At 45.2% G+C, this 21,186-nt stretch overlaps 1 protein-coding gene across 4 annotated transcripts in view; it reads left to right on the top strand.

Moving 5' to 3' along the window:
* LOC119973183 (testis-expressed protein 264 homolog) overlaps positions 1–21,186 on the top strand; it is a 463,785-nt gene that overhangs the window by 127,143 nt on the left and 315,456 nt on the right. The window contains exon 1 of one of the 4 annotated variants that reach the window (XM_038810829.1): positions 13,109–13,241. The exons of the other annotated variants lie outside the window; for them this stretch is intronic. The gene's annotated coding sequence lies outside the window, so the exon portion shown is untranslated. Of the gene's footprint in view, positions 1–13,108; positions 13,242–21,186 lie in introns of those variants that run through there. 4 annotated transcript variants of the gene reach the window in all.

Genomic DNA, 21,186 nt, shown 5'->3' with positions numbered 1-21,186 from the left:
CTGTCTGGTGATTGGTTGTTCTGTGTTTTGTGTTCATTGGTCATCCTGTGTCAATCACTGCCTGTCTCAATCTCATTATATACATGAGTGGATATTATGACATCTTTTTAAAAAAAATAAGGTTTTGAACGTGCCTGACTATGTACAAGTGGTGAGTTAACGAACATATGTACATGGGAAGGTGTCTATCGTGCAGATACAGAGTAAACTGAACAAAATTTTCAAAAGTAAAGTCTCTCGATTCAGTCTTTGAGGCGGGCGACAAATTCTTGTCGATCTCCTCAGGTGGAGCAGGAGACGCTGGCATTTGGGATTGCTGGCATTGCAGCGGTGTCGTGGTCATGGTGTGGACTCGCTGGACCAGATTCAAGAGCTTGCAGGCGCGAGCACAGTGCAGGGACACCCTGTCAGGCCGGATGATCTCAAACCGTAAAGTTGCCTTGATTTCCTTGTGAGATACCCCTACCACTGGCAGCTATGGCATTGCCATTGTCATCAAGGAATTGGCAGGCTGGTGGAAGAATGCTTGGTTGGTCACGGATGCTGTCGAGATCTGACTGTGATATGAGGTTCACGGACGTGCCGGTGTCCAGTTTAAATCGGATGCGAGCCTGGTTGACTGTGAGAATAGCACACCACTCGTCGTCGGGATCCACACTGAGGATCGAAAGGCGGGTTGCAGGTGCAGTGGAGACCAGCTCGCGTGTGGTTATGATGCCCACCCGATATGGAAACTCGAGGCAGTCAGCGTCTGGGTCCGTTGGGCTGTCGGGATCAGAATCCTGCATGTCTTGTTGTACTGAGCGGACACTTCTGCGCCGTGTCTTGGATCGCTGGCTGATAATCGGTGGAGCGGACCTGCAGCAGGCCGCGTAATGACCAGACTTCCCACACTGTGGGCATCGCCGTCCTTCGGCTGGACATTGCCGCTTTAAATGGGCGGAGCCACAATTCGGACACGTCATAAAGCTGACGTCACGCGTTCCGTGCGTCAACGCGCATGTGCAGTGCGGTCGGCCGATGTACGCACCTGCGCATTGGGGTTTTCGGCCTCGTCGCCCACCCGGTCGTGGCGCGCATGCGTAGGGACCGGGGGAAAGCGTGCGAAACGGCCACTCTCCTCGATACTCAGGCCTTGCATTTTTGCAACGGCCTGCACCCGTTCTGTTTCGTCGGAGGAGGCTGGGTGTTTTCCATGTCGCTGGATGGCTGCTTGCTGGTCATTGCAGATTCACTCAAGGTAGGTTCGGCAGGATTAAAAGCACTCTGGTACCATGATGTGTTAGGCAGGTTGGTTCGATGTTGACTGCAACTGGATGCAGGGAAGCTAGAAACAAACATCTGACACCGGAGATGATCCAACACTGTTTTATTTAACTATGAACTGCTGTATATGTTCAGCTGTGGGTTGACTAATCTACTAATCCTACTGATGACCTCTTACTGGCTTGACCACACTTACTAGCTACCACATGGCAGTAGTGCCCACTAACTTGTGCACTCTGACTGTCTCAGTATCTGGGTCCTGAGAGAGCGGGAGTCTTAATGCCCTGTGGGCTTTATAGTGGTGGTGTCCTGTCTGGTGATTTGTTGTTCTGTGTTTTGTGTTCATTGGTCATCCTGTGTCAATCACTGCCTGTCTGCATCTCATTATATATATGAGTGGATATTATGACAATGAGTAATGTTAAAACAGGAGTATTGCCTTGAATTCTTTGAAAAGCGATTTATTCATGTGGAAGGATCTTGTGAATACAGTCCCCGTATGAGGAATGGGACATTAAAAAAAATTCTGTGCCTTGAGAGTTTGAGGCAGAGGTGTCGGTGAAGGACATCTAACTGGCAGAAAATACATCTCTTTGGAAATTACCTCAGCTTAGGGCGACCTAGTGGCACATGGGTTAGCTCTGCTGCCTCACAGGGCAGGGACTCGGGTTTGATTCTGGCCTTGTGTGACTGTCTCTGCATTTGCACGTTCTCTCTCTGTCAGTCTGGAAGGAGTTGGGGGATGGGGAGAGAGTTGGGGTCAGGAAGGAGTTCTGGGATGGGGGGAGGGGGTTGGAGGATGGGGGGAGTTGGGGGCAGGATGAAGTTGTAAGACAGGGTGGGAGTTGGTAGAGTGGGGGTCAGTTGTATCGTTACCAGGAGTTAGACATGGATTTTTCCTACCTAACATTTCCTGGGTAATTATCCAGAGGGGATTGAACCAATCCAGGCAATTCCCGTGGAGGCCTTGCGTTGGGACTTGTGAGGGTCCTCCTGCTGTTCAGGGTATGAGCATCTGAGCGGCAGAAGACTTGGGCCACACTTAAATGGTTGGTTTATGAATCATATGGTATTTTGTGAAAGTTTCATTGAAGTAATCTTTTTGAGGAGGATCGTGTTCTATTTCCATTAGGAGGAATGCTTGTTTAGGTCTTCAACAAAAAGTAATTTTGAAAATTGATTTTGATTGAACAACTTCTGGGATCCTATTTTCAGCATTTCATGTTTGAGTTGTCTGGTTGGATGTAACATTTTTCTGTGCTGGTGACTGAATAGATTACTAGCTTCAGTAAACTTGTGCCAACGGACTGATGATGAACAAGAACTAAAGTTAATCTTATGCTGAATATTTATCAGGCGATTATTAAAGCCATGAATATTAATATCACTGTGTGTTGACTGTTTAGCAATCAGCTTGATGGCACTGAGTACTGTAAATGAACTGTCTTTGCTCCAGGCAGCAGACAGTGGAGTGTACTCTTTAGGAACATCCTATCCTGTTTCTAGATATGGACGATGTAATGAAATTATTACCACAGCTACTACAAAGAGTAATTAAAACTTTTGATTTAAAATCTAGATTACAAGCACATGAAAACCTTGTACCACAGTAGTTTGTGTATTTAATTCCACAATAAAATCCTCCCCTTTTTAAAAAAAAAGTCATCTCTCATATGGTCTTTGAGATCTGCTCCCCTCACCCTTTTTGAGAAAGGTGACTCCCTGTTCAGCACTTTGGCTGAAGCCCTTCCATTCTGGTATTATAGCTCCTGAGCATCAGTAAGAGACCTGACTTGTCCCTCTCTGCTCAGCATCTTCACTAGTAGCATATCTGAGATTGTGCACTTATTGTGTGGCAAGTCTAAAGCTGAAACCCGCAGCTAACTACTGGCCTTGGGACAGTGCACATCTTGTTGTGTCACCCAGGGTGAAATGATATTTGAGATGATGAAAAAAAAACGTTTTCTCTGTTCTGGAGACAGCTTGCTCAAAAACCTGCCCTCCGTTTTAACAAGCTGATTCTATTTCTATAATTCTGGAGGGCACCCAATCTCTGTGTACAGCTACATTTTCCTGACAACTCTTTGTTATATTTGCCGCAAATTGGTGTTTATCAGTAAATTCTATTCTCTTTTAACTGTGGGTTCACCAAGTCCAATTGTACAGTGCGTTCCCTGGTGGTCAACAGACTCCCTGAGGTTTTATGGCACCTTGGGAGGGATTTTCTAATAAATAAATAAATTGAATCCATTAAAGGACATTGGCTGATGTAATTCTTTTTATTTAACTATTAAAAATGATTGTCTTATACTAAATGAATTGTGTAAAACATGATTACCTTGACACATGCTTCTAATTGTTATCTAAACCAGGGTTGTTATCCATAACTGTGCATTGCAACCAGTGTAATCCAGGAGAACACTGTAGATGCTAAAAGGCAGCGAAGAAATTTAACCTAGTTTGAAAGATAGATGATGGAGGGCGCGATGTACCCGAATGAGCATAGAATCCCATAGTGTGCGAGATTAGCAGGGTGTTTCCTGGCGCTCAGAGCATTGAGAAACACCCTGCCCATCTGGGTAGATCGGGGGCTTCAGCGGGGAACTCCCCGACGAGGCCGAAACTTAGCCCCATTTTCTGCACTGAGGAACTCTGCTCGCCGGAATTCCTCAGTGCATTGAGCTGCCGTCCCAATCTCTCGAGGCCCCGATGCGACCCCCCCCCCCGAACTCATTGTAAGGGAGTCCCCAGGCACCCCTGCACCCACGTAGGGCACTCCCAACCAATCACAGCCGTACAAAAATTGCTAGCTTGACACCTTGGCAGTGTCCCACCAGCTGGCTATGCCCACTTGGGCATCATGGCAGTGCCAGGCAGGCACCCAGATGGCACTGCCAGGGTGCTATGTTGTAAGTATCATGGTCCCCAGGTGGCACCAGCAGTGCCAGGGTACCACCCCATCCAGAGGGCATGCACCTTGGGTCCTCCAATCTTCCGGGAGCCCCCCATGAGTGCCATTCCACTGGTCCCCAAGGTCTCCAAGGCGAAGGGGTTTCACTCTAATACAGTGGTTCTCAACCGGGGTGCCAGGGTCCATGTAACATTACTGGGGGTCCACACAAAAAAATACCGAATTGGGGGTCCACGGTGATATTTTAGTGGTCCATAGAGCAATTGTACTTCAGAACAATTGTTATTACTGAGAATCAAGTAGAAGAAAAAAATGTTTGTTTTCATGATGAATATTCATCTTTCTCTCTCTCTCTCTCTCTCTCGCACTGACAAAGGTCAAATAGAGATTATAATCTATCTAATTTACCTTGAGGGCTGAAGGGGCTCAGAACCAAAAAGGTGCATTTGCTGTGTTTATTTTTGTGGTACTGTATTCTGAGAAAAAAAAATCCATACCGGTTGATGACAAATGGGTTTATTGTGCTTTAATGACAGTTGTTGTTGAAGATTGCCCGGGCTATTGTCCCCTAGGAACAGCCCGGAGAACCTTTAATGACAGAAGCAGCATATTAAATACCCACGGTATTTTTTTCTGTGGAATGGCTATGGGGGTCCACAAAAATAAATTAAGAGGAAAAGGTTAAAAAAGGTTGAGAACTCCTGCTCTAATATGCAGATTTGTCAGAAAGTGATCCCGCCCATTCACATCGCAAAGCCTTGTGAGTTGCATATATCTCGTGAGGCGTAGCAAGCCGGGCAGATCCCAGAGGTGGGATCCCCCGGCATCTACCGGTCACATTGTGCTGCGCCGTCCTGCTTTTCGGTGCAACACGACCGGCAGATCCCTTCCAGAGTGTATAACCAGGAGGGGAGGCATCATTGAGGGGCAAAGTATCAGCACAGTGATCCAAGTTTCACTCAAAGCCACAATGCCAGTACACTATTCTCCGCAGCAAGGGTGTGAATGGCAAGGGAAATTACAGAAAATGTATTAACTGGACCCAAAAGCAGTTAAAACTGGGAGTGAGAAAAGACTTGAGTTCAAAAAAGTAAGAGGATTTAGAATTTATTTTTTACATATTGAGTGCTAAACCTATGGAGTGGATTTCCTGTGGTGATACACGATACTGTCAAATTGAAGTTGGGAGTTAAATACATATTTGCGACGGATTTCACAGCCAGGTATGAAGGATTAAGGGATTGCACTGGGCCACAGTGGAGCATCAGAATTTGTTCTGGTCTTTATGCTCCAATATTCTTATTCTATCTGTATTTGTCTATTTCCAGACAAACTCATCATTAGACTTTGAATTCCATTTTTTAAAAATTGAATTCAAATTTCGCCAGTTGCCATGGCGGGACTCTGGGCCTCTGGATTACTAGACCAGCAACAACACCACGATGCCATTGCCTCCCCTTAACTTCAATGTCCATCACCAAGAACGGCTTGGTAGCACCACTACAGGCCGAGCCCTGAAGGACACACCTGCTTGACTGGGCCTGTGGCAGGTGACGAAGGAACTGTGAGAGGCTGAGATTCATAAGCAGCAGCAGAATTGTATTCGACCACAATCTCTCGGCTCATGGCCCAGCACATTCTTCATTTGTTTATTGTCATCAATCCCAGGGCATTGATTCTGGTTCAATGAAGAATGCAGGATGGCATCCCAGGAGCAGCACCAAGTATACCAAAGAATTAGGTGTCAACCTGGGAAAGCTACAGCACAGGACTACTTGCCTGCCAAATCATAATAAAGCTAAGTGAACGCACAACCAGTGGATCAGGTCTAAGTTCTGCAGTACTGCCATATCCAGTTATAAATGTTGGTCGACAATTATAATTAATAACTAAACACAGGCGGAGGAGGCTCCACAAATATCCAATACTGGTGATGAAGGGCAATGAGAGAAGCCGAGAGTAGTGCTCTGGGAGAGAGAAAACTGGAAGTGCTGCTCTCTTGTAGACAGGTGTCAAGATAACCAGAATGTTAGGAACAGGAGCAGGTGAGAGGAGGACGCACAGTAACTCTGACCCATGTGGTAGAGTGTCAGTTCATCTGTTGAAAATTGGTATTCCTTTTTCAAATGAATACTCTATTAAGAGTAGAAATTGTTGTGTTATGCTGCTTCGGATAACACAAGCTGCTTCCTTGTTGTAGTCTCTACGAAAGGATGCTCCAGACTATGAAAATGAAAAAAAAAAATGAAAATCGCTTATTGTCACAAGTAGGCTTCAAATGAAGTTACTGTGAAAAGCCCCTAGTCGCCACATTCCGGCGCCTGTTCGGGAAGGCTGGTACGGGAATTGAACCGTGCTGCTGGCCTGCCTTGGTCTGCTTTCAAAGCCAGCGATTTAGCCCTGTGCTAAACCAGCCCCGCTATGAACTGAGAACTGACTATGAAATGAGTTCAACATGTTTTTTGAACTATTAACACAGTTGTTAAATGAGTTCGACACTCTGCTAATCTATCTCTCCAGTAACTCAGTCTAACTGTACCAGCTTGCTCTAAGCCACGTGCTGGGTTGTGATGCTGCTGATCAACGCCGTCTAACTCTCTAGATGTCTGTCTGTGGAAAGAGGCAGAGCCTGTGTGCCTTGTCTTTTTATATGGGTTGTGTAGTGCCCCCTTGTGGTACTGCCACCTCTGGATGTCCTGATTACCCATTGGTTGTGCCCTGTTCTAATGATTGGTTGTATGTCTACATGTCGTGTCATCTCTGGTGTTCCCTCCAGTGGTTACTTAGTTGTAGTGTATTTACATTAACCCCTTGTGTATATACAGTGATGCACATCACTACAGAAATGTATTTAAAATGGACCAGAAAGCAGAATAAACCATATAAAAGTTGTAAATATTTCCAGGAGCCCATCCCCCAACTGACCCTGAAATGCATTGCTCAGTTTGTGTCGTCTGTAATTGATTTCCCACCAGCCTTTCCCCTCCTTTTGTTCTTTGTCTCCAGTAGATGAAGTGTTGTAAATACTGACTGCTCAAGTCGCCCGTGTAATTGCTTTTTATTTTCATGTCCGGGTTATTCTTGACATGTTCGCTGGTGATCAGCGTCTGCTGCTTTTCCAGGTTGGCGTGTATGATGATTGAGCTATAGGTCACCCAACCGAATGCTTGCCAGGTACATGAAGAAGAAGGTCAGAATGGCAACTTCATTAAACTGTGTTTTCCCTTCTGGACTGCACTTTTCTGCGGAATCTCGGGAGGATGTGAGCAGAGTGGGAAATGAGAGTGCACTGAAGTTTCTATTTTAGTCACATCACACCAGTTGTCTATCAAAGCTGCAAATAATTGGTTTCTTAAGCCAGCCAGTGGACAGAGCAAATAGTGCACTGCAGGTGTGTAACTGCAGCTGTGGTAATGAGACCTCCTGGGACTCGATCCACGAGTTTGTGCGGCAGGACTGAACGGTTGACCAGCCTCTTTAGTGCTGAGTTTCCTGACTGCTGCAGTGTAGCTGATCACCTCCCAAGGACCTGTCAGCACTTCTGTTTTTGCTTCTTTATTGGATTTCATGCGTACATTATTCCAATTCATTGCAGTGCACCCTTGCCAGCTAATGACTCTTGCTTGTGCGTCGATATATCATAAAATAGCTTCTTGTGAGAGGCCCAACAATGAGATTTGCTCAACACTTTCTCTGCTCCATTCCTTGTTGCAGACCTCAAAGATCACATGTCATAAAATTTGGCAAAACGTCGTTTGAAAGAAAATATTTAACATTGCGGCAAATGAGAACGGTGGTGTGGGAATTGGTGACGTGGGTTAATTATTTTGGAGCTCAACTGGAAAAAAAAATTTGAATTTATTTTGAAGTCTATGGGAGTATTTGAAACGTTTTGCATTTAGAATCATAGAATTTACAATGCAGAAGGAGGCCATTCAGCTCATCGAGTCTGCACCGGCTCTTGGAAAGAAGAGCACCCCACTTAAGCCCACGACTCCATCCCATCCCCGTAACCCAGTAACCCCACCTAACCTTTTTGGACACTCAGGGCAATTTATCATGGCCAATTAACCTCGGGGGCGGCACGGTGGCACAGTGGTTAGCATTGCTGCCTACGGCGCTGAGGACCCGGGTTCGAATCCCGGCCCTGGGTCACTGTCTATGAGGAGTTTGCACATTCTCCCCATGTCTGCGTGGGTTTCACCCCCACAACCCAAAGATGTGCAGGATAGTGGATTGGCCACGCTAAATTGCCCCTTAATTGGAAAAAATGAATTGGATATTCTAAATTTAGGGCAGCACGGTAGCATAGTGGTTAGCATCAATGCTTAACAGCTCCAGGGTCCCAGGTTCGGTTCCCGGCTGGGTCATTGTCTGTGCGGAGTCTGCACATCCTCCCCGTGTGTGCGTGGGTTTCCTCCGGGTGCTCCGGTTTCCTCCCACAGTCCAAAGATGTGCGGGTTAGGTGGATTGGCCATGCTAAATTGCCCGTAGTGTCCTAAAAAGTAAGGTTAAGGGGGAGTTGTTGGGTTACGGGTATAGGGTGGATACGTGAGTTTGAGTGGGGTGATCATTGCTCGGCACAACATCGAGGGCCGAAGGGCCTGTTCTGTTCTGTACTAAATCTAAAAACCTATGGGCAGCACAGTAGCGCAAGTGGCTAGCGTTGTGGCTTCACAGCGCCAGGGTCCCAGATTCGATTTCCTGCTGGGTCACTGTGTGGAGTCTGCACATTCTCCCCGTGTCTGTGTGGGTTTCCTCCGGGTGCTCTGGTTTCCTCCCACAGCCCAAAGACATGCAGGTTAGGTGGATTGGCCATGAGAAATTGCCCTTAGTGTCCAAAAAGGTTAGGTGGGATTATTGAGTTATGGGGATAGGGTGGAAGTGAGGTCTTAAGTGGGTCGGTGCAGACTCAATGGGCCGAATGGCCTTATTCTGCACTGTGTGTTCTATGTTAACCTGCACATCTTTGGACTGTGGGAGGAACCCGGAGCACCCGGAGAAAACACACGCGCACACACGCAGAACGTGCAGATTCCGCACAGGCAGTGACCCAAGCCGGGAATCGAACCTGGGACACTGGAGCTGTGAAGCAACTGTGCTAACTACTGTGCTACCATGCTGCCCTAAGCGTGGTGTTAGTTTCTTTAACTCTATCATGGTACACGAGGGGTTAATAACCGTCCATTTACAGAAATCATACCCCCATCTTCGGTTTGTCTTAAACCAGAGGCCAAAACAGAAAAGTGCAGAAGAAGGCCATTCGGCCCAACAGATCTGCACCGACCCTCTGAAAGAGCACCGTACCTAGGCCCATCTCACCCGCCCTATCATAAGCCCACCTAACCTTTGGACACCAAGGAGCAACTTGGCATGGCCAATTCACCTAACCTGCATATTTTTGGACTGTGGGAGGAAATCTGAGCACCCGGAGGAAACCCGCGCAGACACGGGGAAAACGTGCAAACGCGATACAGACGGTCATCCAAGGTCAGAATTGCACCCGGGTACCTAATACTGTGATGCAGCAGTGCTAACCACTGTGTCACCCTTTATTCAAATCTGTATTTGATTAGCAGCTTTTTGGAAATGTAATATTTATTTAAATTTGATCAAGCCTGGTCCCATACCGGCCTCCCCGGACAGGCGCCGGAATGTGGCGACAAGGGGCTTTTCACAGTAACTTCATTGAAACCTACTCGTGACAATAAAGCGATTTTCATTTTTCATTTTCATTTTTTTCATATGTTTTTGAAGACATTATGATTCTCCCATATTCTACGCTACCATCTGATTTTAATACTGCCATAATGTGGGTAGCCCAATTACTCTTCTACTCTGGAGACAATGTTCTCAGTCTCAAGTCTTTTCATTTATAGTCATAAAGCTTCTACAGCACAGAAAGAGACCCTTCAGCCCATTATCTCTGTGCCAGCCATCAAATCCCATTTTCTAGCATTTGGTCCGTAGCCTTGTGTGCTGTGGCTTTTCAAGTGCTCATCAAAATGCTTCTTAAATGCTGTGAGGGCTCCTGCCTCTACCACCCGTTCAGACAGTGAGTTCCAGAGTCCCACCACCCTTTGGGTGAAAAGGTTTTTCCTCAAATCCTCTCCAAATCTCCTGCCCCTTAGTTTAAATCTATGCCCTCTACCCCTCTCCCAAGGGGAAAAGTTTCTTCCCATTTACCCTATCAATGCCCTTCCTAATTTTGTACACTTCAATCAGGTCCCCCCTCAGCCTTCTTCTAAGGAGAAAAGTCACAACCTAGCCAGCCTCTCGTCATAGCTGAAACACTCCAGCCCAGGCAACATCCTGGTGAATCTCCTCCGTGCCCTTTCTAGTTAATTCGCATCCTTCCTACACTGTGGATTCCAGAACTGCACACAGTACTCTAACTGTGGCCTGACTAGTTATACAGCTCCATCATAACCTTCTTGCTCTTTATATTCTACGCCTCGGCTAATAAAGGCAAGCATCCCACATGCCTTCTTAACCATCTTATCTACCTGTCCTGCTCTTGTTCTACTTTCTCCCTTAGAGCACAGGGCACTGGACGACGCCTATAATAAACTGATCTTATGTTCCTTCAAATCCATACATTGGTCTTCCACCACCGAATCGGTTTGACATTTTCATTGAACACTTGAGGGTACATGGGTTTAATCCTTCACCACAGTAATGGGACGTTTAGCACATTGCTTCTTGGTATGTCATCAGAACCAACACCTTTAAAATTATGGGAATTTTCTCTCCTCCATAACCTTGTAATTCTCGGCATGATATCTTCAGTTGATGCTGACTCAACAATTCACGTTGTAGTGATTCAGGAATCATGCTAACTAATGCACACATATTGACCAGAACGCCATCCAATACGACTTGGAAGACAATGCCATACAAAGTGCCCTCCATATTTTTGTGCTTTGGATTTTATAGATCTCAACCAACTCCCCATTGACCTGCTGTTGTTCAAGCTTGTGCAGCATGTCCAACTGTGGTGTGATCTTCGGCATAGCGGAAATGAGAACATTCTTGAGCGTTTCATACACTTCTGGGCTTGCTTCCGGTTAAAAATGTTGCCTTTTTCCTTTTCCCAGCTGGATTATCAAAATATTTAAGGATATACTGTTGGTCACATACTCCCAGTAATATGTGTTTATGCAGCCATCTTGAAATGTCAGTCCATCTATGTGTACAAACAGCTCGAAGAGCAGATCTTCAAGCCTATTTCTCAGCAGAAAATACCAACAGTTTCTCCATTGGTTTGTTGGAAGCTTTTCTGACCCAAATTCTTTTGACTAAGGAAAAACTGAATTCTGTGTTCATCGCCAGACTATCTGACGAGACAAAAGAGACATGGAAATCATGTACCCAACTGAACTAGTTTAATCAGGTTTGATGTGTATACATACATACACAATTGATCACATGAGAGTGCTGTTACATCAGCGAATAATACTAAGATAGATATTTTGCCACTATTAATTTGTTCTTTTATTATATAATAAATTTGTTTAGTCATTACAGTCTAGGCTTAATGTTTTATTTTGCCAACATCCAAAGAAGGGAAAGATCACCTGATGAAACAAATAGCTGAAATAAATTGAAAGATGCTTTCTCTTTATTTTATGAGCATATTAAGAATTTATATCTGAACTTAAAATCCAAGCCAGTCCAAATAGCGCAATCTTAAATTGGAGCAAAGCATAATCTTAAAATTGAAGCTAGACGAGTTGGGACTGAAATTGGGAAGCAATTATTTCTACAAAAAGGGCTGTGGAAATCTAGAACTTTCTTTCCTTCAGAAAGCTGTGGCAAAAGGAGCTGTGTTAAGTAAAATTTTTGATGCTCTGTTCAGATCTTCCTCCATGGTATCATGGATCGCTGATCCAGTAACATGCTATATCGGAACAGCATTTATTATAGTACCTCACACATCCTCAGAATATTCACAGTTAATAAATCAGCTTGCAATTTAGACAAGTTTGACAGCCAAACCTGAAAATTAGCAATGCGACTATTCTGTTTTTAGTGATGTTGGTCCAAGGATAAATGTTGGGCAGGACACCAGGAGAAAGGAAAAATGTTCAATGCAGTGGAGACTATTGTTGATACAGGGGAGTCCATTCTTTCTAAAAATCAGGAATGTGGCTTGGGACTTGCTCTCGGGCACAAGGGCACAAAGGAATCTTGCTATCTCTTCAGTGAAATCATACTTTGAAGGCAATGCTTCTTATAAAGATGTCCCATGGAGCTCATAAAACTTAGGTAACCTTCACTGCCAGACTGCTTAACGTCCATAGCATTGGTTTAGCCATTCATTGCCAAATCTGATTGGATCACACAAAGATTCCTCTCCGAGGATAATGCTTCCAACTATTCCAGGATCAACCATGAACTCAAAGATAAATCCCGGTTTCTTTTCTCTACTACAAACTGTCCCCTCAAGCCCCTCTTTCCTACCTGGTCCACCCTCGCCTTCAGTAAGTGTGAGGAGCTCATGGCTTCTTTCTCACCAAGACTGAGACTGTATCCTTTCCTTGTATACCCTCTACACACATCTTGTCCATGAGGCCTACCTCCTACTCCCTTGACCCCCATGTCCAACTGCTGACCGTCCAACGTTTCTCCCTGCCTCTATGTTGGCTGATGTTGTCAAATGCGTCTTCCTCCGCTACTGTCCCCGCCCTTTTAAACCTGTCCTCATTCCGCTTGCCTCGTGATAAAATTGACACTTGCAGTTTGAAGAAATCAAAAACCATCAAAGTAAATCAGCATTTATTGGAGAGGGTTAAAGACTGCTGACAGTAGGCAGCAGTACACAGATTCTAAAGACTGGGATATTGACGTGAAAGTTAATAAATCTCTTGGCATTTGGAAGCAAAGATTGCAAAATGATATACCAATGGTTGCTAACTCGTTGCTAGGGTCTTTCCAGGCAGTCCATAGCAACAGAGTTGCTACCCTGGTGACATCATGTTGTAGGCTGGTGGCGTTAAGTCTGAAAATGTGATGTCTGGCACAGGCTGTGTCTCGTTTCAGATATCTGCAGCCTGGGAGGGAGGTAAGGGGCCAGATCCATGCACATTCTCTGACAACAAACTGTTTCTTTTAAACATAAACACATTGGCGTTTGTGTCTGACATTTAGCTGTTGTAATGCAACAAGTAATAACTAGAGCCTTGCATATGAATTTAAAATAATGTGTACGGGCTGGGGACATGTTCTATCTGTGTGAAGAATGGGGACTTGCACTTAAGTGTTTGATATTTTATATCTAATTTTCATAGGTGCTGCAGTTTGGAATTGAGTGGATGTGCAGTTTTAGGGATTGCATTCTGAACAGCAGAATGGTTCTTTCCACAGGCAGCTTCTATGAGTAGCTCCCTTAGCACAGGCCTCATCTTGCACTGCAGCTGGAGTGATACTCTTCATACATGACTAACATAACTCTTCTTTTAGCCTTTACCTTGCCTTTCATGAGGAACAGTGTGCCGCTAAATTGTAAGAATACAGATAACGGAAGGCAGGCACTGTGCATTGCTGTTCACCCTTTGAGGCCTACAGAGATAGGCTTCCTCTACAGAGGGGATAATATAGGTTTATTTTGTTTTGATGCAGGCTCATCAACTCCTATCTTTAAAGAGCAGCAAATTATAGACATAATTGACAATTGAGAGCATTCCATGGTTTTACAATGTAGAATTTTTTGTGACTCTGGATTTTGTGAATGCTTTTGTATAGCATTGAATGTTGGGCTACTTCACCAAAAAAATAAGAGTATCCATTGGGGAGGTCATGATAAACCTGCATAGTTCTCTAGTCAAACCATATATTTAAAGTTGGTTATTAAGTGATGAGAGATAATGGGGGTGGCACGATGGTGCAGTGGTTAGCATTGCTGCCTCATGGCGCCGAGGACCCGGGTTTTCTCCCGGCCCTGGGTCACCATCCGTGTGGACTTTGCTTATTCTCCCCATGTTTGTGTGGGTCTCACCCCCACAACCCAAAGATGCAGGCTAGATGGATTGGCCAGACTAAATTGCCCCTTGGGGGGAAAAAAGAGATGAGAGATAATGTAGAGCAGAGCCCCCAGTACGATTCCTAGCGTTACGAGAAGACACTGGAGTTTAAAACCTGGAAAGAGGTGATCTTCCAGAGCATATAAGATGTTAGATAGTGTAGATAAAGTTGACCTGGAGGGGAGATCATGTGATGCAGGTGCGGGAATAGCGGTGTTTCCATGGACGTTGGCGCTACTCATCTTTTATACTTTAATTTATCCTTCTCACGTGACACATACTTAACCTAATCCAGAATACTCCATGATATGTCCCGGGAAGAGTTTTGGCTGAGTATTGGAGACAAAATATCGAGGAATCCTAATAAAATAGTCGATTAAAGGAAGCAATCAGATGCAACTGGGATGGAGCTGATTCCCCCAGTGTGGCAGCTTGACCATCGAGTGGGCTCTTGACCCGGCGCTCTTGAAGGCACTGCAGATGCTGACTGTGAACATCATTAAAGTCATTGACAATAAAGTTGGCTGATTGGTACATAATATTAGTGCTCACGAGACTGGGCTGCAGAATGATAATGAGAAGCTCGATGAAATGGAGGAGAGAATCCTGACGGTTGAAAATGTAACTTTCTCAGCTGAGGCCCATTTGAGCCCCTTGGAAAACCGGCTTGCATGGTATGCCAGAATTCCTGGAGGATATGGAGAAGATAGAAAACAACTAAAAGCTACTGGAGTGAATTGTACCCTGACTTACCTGCTACACTGAGGGTGGTATCCGACAACTCCGTAACGATATTTGATAATCCGGCTAGTGCCTTGGCTTTTCTGAACTCCACAGAAGGAAATAATTTGGAGTAACAATCTGCAGCTCACTGAAAAATCCGACTCTATCCCTGTTACAATGCTTCCTGTCTGATCTTGCGTTGTGATTTATCATGTTAGCAGTGAGGTGTTAAAAATTAAGCACTATAACGAATGTTTTATTCTTAAGAATCTCGGGGACTTCCATTTACCTTGAATGGAAAACACCCTTCCAGCTAAGGGGTTTGCTCTGTACATGGTATGGTAGATGGGCTACGTGATCGATATCTGTATTTTCTTCTTCTCATCCGTATGTTTATGATGGTAGTCTAGGTGTTTTGGTCTCCTTCATGATAGATACGAGTAGCACACTGCCGGGAGGTGGGCAAGTGGTTTAGGTCTTGACGGGAGGGGTCAAAATGCTGGAGGGCCATTTGGCTCCCGATCTCATTCAGGCTTATCTTTCCGCCTGTTCTGAGGAGTATGTCTCCTGAGTGTAATGAAGGAAAGATCGTAGGTATAGCCCAACATGCGTTGAAGAATGTCAACACAGAACTTGTGTCATCGCAAATCTTTTGTACATTTTCCTTTTGGGGTGAAAGAATTGGATCTTGCAATGGTGCAGACATGCCTCTTATTTGATAAAAATACGTTATATGGTGCCTCTGTTATGACTGAAGATGGGGGAGGTATGTTTGGATGCAAGCCCCAATGTGGTGCCAATATCCTATCTCATATATTTTCTCTGGCTGATTGAGTATTGGCGGTAGCTACTCTAAATATGTAGCACCGTGGTTAGCACTGTTGCTTCACAGCGCCGTGGTTCCAGGTTTGATTCCTGCTTGGATCACTGTCTGCATGGAGTCTGCACGTTCTCCCCGTGTCTGCGTGGGTTTCCTCTGGGTGCTCCGGTTTTCTCCCACAAGTCCTGAACGATGTGCTTGTTAGGTGAATTGGACATTCTGAATTCTCCCTCTGTACCCGAACAGGCGTTGGCATGTGGCGACTCAGGGATTTTCACAGTGACTTCATTGCAGTGTTAATGTAAGCCTACTTGTGACAATAATAAAGATTATTACTTGCTCTTGGAATGTGATGGAAGTACATCATCCTATTCAGAGAAAAAAAGATCCTGGGCGGGATTCTCCATTGCCCTATGCTGAAACTGTGTTTGCCGATCTGGCGGAGAATGGGCTCTGACGCCAAAATCGGAGCCGGCAACGGTTTGACAGCGGTCAGCCATGCTCCTCCCCCTCGGAAATGGCGGCATCGCATCACCAGCTGTGGCCTGTTGCAATGGCATTGCTGCGTCATCAGCCGGCCCACCTGTGATGTTGGGCCCCCAATGGGCCAAGTGGGCGTCGGCGTGGGACTCGTGTGGTCTCAGCCGTGCCGGAACCCGGTATGGCGGCTGTGGACTGTGTCCAGCACCGCCATACTTAGCCGAGATCCGTGCCGCTGGCCGGAAGGAGATTCCGCAAGGGCTGGGGGTGCCTGGTGGAGGTTGGCCAGGGGGTGGGCTGGGGGTCACGGATAGCAGGTCGGGTCCGTGTACGGCCGTGCCGTGTTGTACAGGACGACCGCTGCAAGTCGGTAGCTGTGCACATGCGTGGCCTAGGACCTGGCCATTTTCCAGCCGTATTTGGCGCGGGAAGCAGGAGTTTCAGCCTGTGCCGATGCTAGCCCCTCACCGGTCCCGGAATCGACGAGGCGCCGATTTTCTGGTCCTAAAAGACCACACAAGCTCTGCTGATGCCGGCAGTTAGCTGCTGAAATGGAGAATGCAGCCTCCTGTATTTCCTTAAAAAAGACATAGCTTTGTTGCAGGAAACCCATTTGGATGACAAGGAGCACTTAAAGGTGAAGCAGGACTGGATGGATATTTTGCCTCGTTCTCAACTAGTAGTCGGGCGTAACAGTATTAATCAGTAGAAATGTGCCTTTCAAAGTAGAGAATTGTGTGAAGAGCAAGGGGAAAGATATGTGATTATCAAAGAATTTTTACATGGAGAATTGGTCTCGATAATGAATATGTGTCGTCCACCAAATTATTCCCCTGATTTTGTTCTGAAAGTTTCAATGGACTTTGTTGGTGGGGACTTCAATTGTCCCCTTTTTAAAAAAAAATATTTTAATTCTCGTCCTTTTTCACATTTTCTCCCGAATTTACACCCACCAACAATAAACAATAATCAGCAACAGATATGTCAATCCCCATATCAATAACAACGATCTCATCCTCCCACCAAACCTCAAACATCAGCCCACATGTTTACATAAACAAATGACAAAAAAGGAATCAGGGATCACCCATAGTCACCCTTAATATACATAGCCCCCCCCCCAACCCTCCCACCCAGCCCCCCCAACTAATGTTCGATGTTATCCAGTTCTTGAAAGTGCATAATAAATAATGCCCGTGACTTGGGTTTTTAACCCTTGGTGGGTACTCTCAGAAACCTCCCCACCCAACAGACATATTTTGATGTGCGGGGAACACTACATCCGAAGGATAAAAAATTATTTGCTCAGGGACAAATCCTTTGCCACGTGTCTTAAGACTGAATTTGATCGCTTCTGTTCAAAAGTCAATCCTCTCTGATGTAAGCTCCTCGATCCTGTGGGGAACCTGTAAGGCTTATGCTAGGGGTTTGGTCATATACGGCCAATAAAATGTATAAAATGCTGGAGCAATAGCCCCATTTGGAAATAAAATTGTCTGAAACAGAGTGAATTTGGGAGGAATCCTAGCCATTTGTTGCTGTAAGAAATTAATGCAACTCGTACGGATCTGGACTCTCTGACTCTGCAGGCTGAAAGGGGTTTCAAGTTTGGAAACAGAAGTTGTGAGAGTTTGGAAACAAGCCCAATAGATACCTGGCCTTTTTGGCTAGGAAGAGGGCTGACTCCAGGGCTATTCCCCCTGTGCTGGACTCCCAAGTGCAATTAAATAGAGGATATCAACAATGCACATAAGGGTTTTTATGCCGTAGAAAACGGGCCAATCTAAGGAGGCGTTGACATAATGGAGCGTTTCTTCTCTTCCCTAAAACTCCCAACAATCTCCGAGGACCAAAGGTTGGTCCTGAATGGTCCCATTTTTAAAGGGGAAGTGGTTGTGGCCATGAGGGAGCTTCCACTTGGCAAGGCCCAGGGCCTGATTGTTTTGAATTTTACAAGGAATTTGAAGACTTGCTAATGGATCCGCTTGCTCATGGATCTGCTGATCACCATGTACAGTTACTCATTTGAAGCAGGTCTGCTGTCGCAGACACTCCGAGAAGCAAACATTTCCTCTGAAGACAGGCAAGAATCCTGAAGATAGTGCACCCTATAGGCCAATCTTGCTCCTGAATATGGATTTGAAATTGTTGTCCTGGAGGGATTTGGATTTGTTTTATTGTCACACATACCAAAGTACAGTGTTGTTCTGCAGACAGTCTAGACTGATCATTCCATATCTGTAAAAAACATAGGATACACATAAATGCACATTGTAAATACATAGACACCCACATCGAGTGAAACACACAGAGTGCAGTACTACTCAGTAGAGATGTATAAAGAGAGCAGGGCAGTCCATAAGCGAGTCATTTAGGAGTCTGGTAACAGTGGGGAAGAAGCTGTTTTTGAATCTGTTAGTGCGTGTTCTCAGACTTTTGTATCTCCTGCTCAAGAAGTTGGAAGAGTGAATAAGCCAGGTAGGAGGGGGTCTTTGATTATGCTGCCCCCTTTCCCAAGGCAGCGAGGATGTAGACAGAGTCAATGGATGGGAGGCGGGTTTGTGTGATGGACTCGGCGGTGTTCATGACTCTCTGTAGTTTCTTACGATCTTGGGGTGAGCAGTTGTGATGCAGCCAGATAGGATGCTTTCTATGATGCATCTGTAAAAGTTGGTAAGAATCAATGTGGACATGCCAAATTCCCTTAGTTTCCTGAGGAAGTATAGGCTCTGTTGTGCTTTCTTGGTCATAGCGTCAACATGGGTGAACCAGGACATATTTTTGGAGATGTGACACCTAGGAATTTGAAGCTGTCAACCATCTCCACCTCGGCACCAATGATGCAGACAGTGGTGTGTACTGAAGTCAATAACCAGCTCTTTAGTTTTGCTGACATTGAGAGATTGTTGTCATTACACCATGCCACTAGGTTCTCTATCTTCCTTCTGTACTCTGAATCATCGTTGTTCGAGATCCGACCCACTATGGTTGTGTCATCAGAAAATTTATAGATGGAGTTGGAGCCAAATTGTGCCACACAGTTGTGTGTGTATAAGGTGTGTGTAGGGGCTAAGTACGCAGCATTGCAGGGGCCCTGGTATTGAGGACTATCGTGAAGCAGGTGTTGTTTATCCTTACTGATTGTGGTCTATGGGTCAGAAAGTTAAAGATCCATTTGCAGAGAGAGGAGTTAAGTCCTAGGTTTTGGAGCTTTGATATAAGCTTGGCTGAGATTATGGTGTTGAAGGTGGAATTCTCCAGCTGATCATCCAGAGCGATCAGCCTGGGTTCATAAAAGGCCGGAATTCTTGTAACAATGTCAGGAGATTATTGAGTGTTATTCAGGTCTTTCCAGAACCGGTGTTAGATTGGTCAGTCATTTCCTTACATGCAGAGAAAGGTTTTGGCTGTGTGGAATGGAATTATTTATTTTTTTCACTGCAGGAGTTTGTGTTGGGAGGGGAATATCTGAAGCGGATACCAGGGCTGAATAAAAGCCCTCTGGTGTCAGTGCTTATGAATGCTCCGGTTCCTCTCAAAAGTCCCGAAAGACGGCTGTTAGGCGAATTGTGCATTCTGAATTCTCCTTCTGTGTACCCCAACAGTAACTTTATTGCAGTGTTAATGTAAGCCTACTTGCGACACTAATAAAGATTATTATTAGAGAATTTCTGCCCCCAGTGAGTGACTATACAGGGGTGCCTGTTATCCCTGTTATTGTTTGCAATAGGCATACAGCCCCTGGCGAAGGTAATTATACAGGATTCTTCGATTTCTGGGCTACATGGTGGAAGAAAGCATCATAAGATCACGTTATACGCAGATGACATGTTGCTGTTTATATCCAAACCGCAAATTTCTGTTCCCACAATGGCGATGGATAGATTTAGTCTTTTCTTGGATTATAAAATCAATTTTTACAAAATCTGAGGCTCTGCTAGTGGGTGGGCTTTAAGAGGGAGACTACCCTCCTTTGCTAATTTCCCATTTATGTGGTCCCCTTTAGCGTTTACTTATTTGGGTATTGTGGTTAACATCTCCTTTCAGCATTTGTATGGGGCAAACTTCCCCCAGTTAATTGTGTCTATTAGGTGGGACCTGCTCCATTTGTCCTCCTTGCTGACATTGTGGTTGGGCATGATAACATTGATTAAGATGAATGTGTTGCCTGGTTATTGCATCCACTACAGATGCTGCCAACCTTGTTTGTTAGGGGCCCTAAAGGGATGGAAAGAAACCTTGCTTGAAATTAGCTGAACTGGGGCGGGGAGGGGGGAGGGGGGGGGGGGGGGGTGTTAGGGGTGCAGTATATATTAAAATGTATCAATTGGCTTCTCATCTTGTGTTTATAAGGGATTGGGTGAGAGAGATCCCCTCCTCCATTTGGCTTGATATCGAACCTGGCCAGTCTGTGCACTCCTTGTCGGCCCGGTTCTTTCACGGGGATTTCATGGCTGCTCCCCCAACTGCGAGAATCCTGTAATTAGCAACATTTATAGTGTGGACTATGGTCCATCAGTTGGAAGGGAGCTCAAAATTAACTTAGAATAACAATAATCTTTATTCATGTCAGAAGTAGGCTTACGTTAACACTGCAATGAAGTTACTGTGAAAAGCCCCTCATCGCCATATTCCAGTGCCTTTTCGGATACACTGAGGAAGAATTCAGAATGTCCAATTCACCTAACAGCATGACTTTCGGGACTTGTGGGAGGTTACCGGAGTACCCGGAGGAAACCCACGCAGACACGGGGAGAACATGCAGTAGTGCTTCCTTGTCATCTTGTCATCTTTTGAGCAGCTATGCCAACAATTAGAAATCCCGAGATACTCCTTTTTAAAATATCTGCAACTTAGAGACTTTATCCTTAATAAGACAACAGTGCACCTTGACACTTCTGTATCCTCGGTGGAAACAAATCCTGATTTCTGCGGAACACAAACAGTTAATTATCAAGTTTTAT

Source organism: Scyliorhinus canicula, chromosome 11 (assembly GCF_902713615.1).
Source record: "Scyliorhinus canicula chromosome 11, sScyCan1.1, whole genome shotgun sequence".
Classification (NCBI taxonomy): domain Eukaryota; kingdom Metazoa; phylum Chordata; class Chondrichthyes; order Carcharhiniformes; family Scyliorhinidae; genus Scyliorhinus; species Scyliorhinus canicula.
Note: the sequence above shows the minus strand (reverse complement) of the source record. Positions and strands in the feature narration are given on the sequence as shown.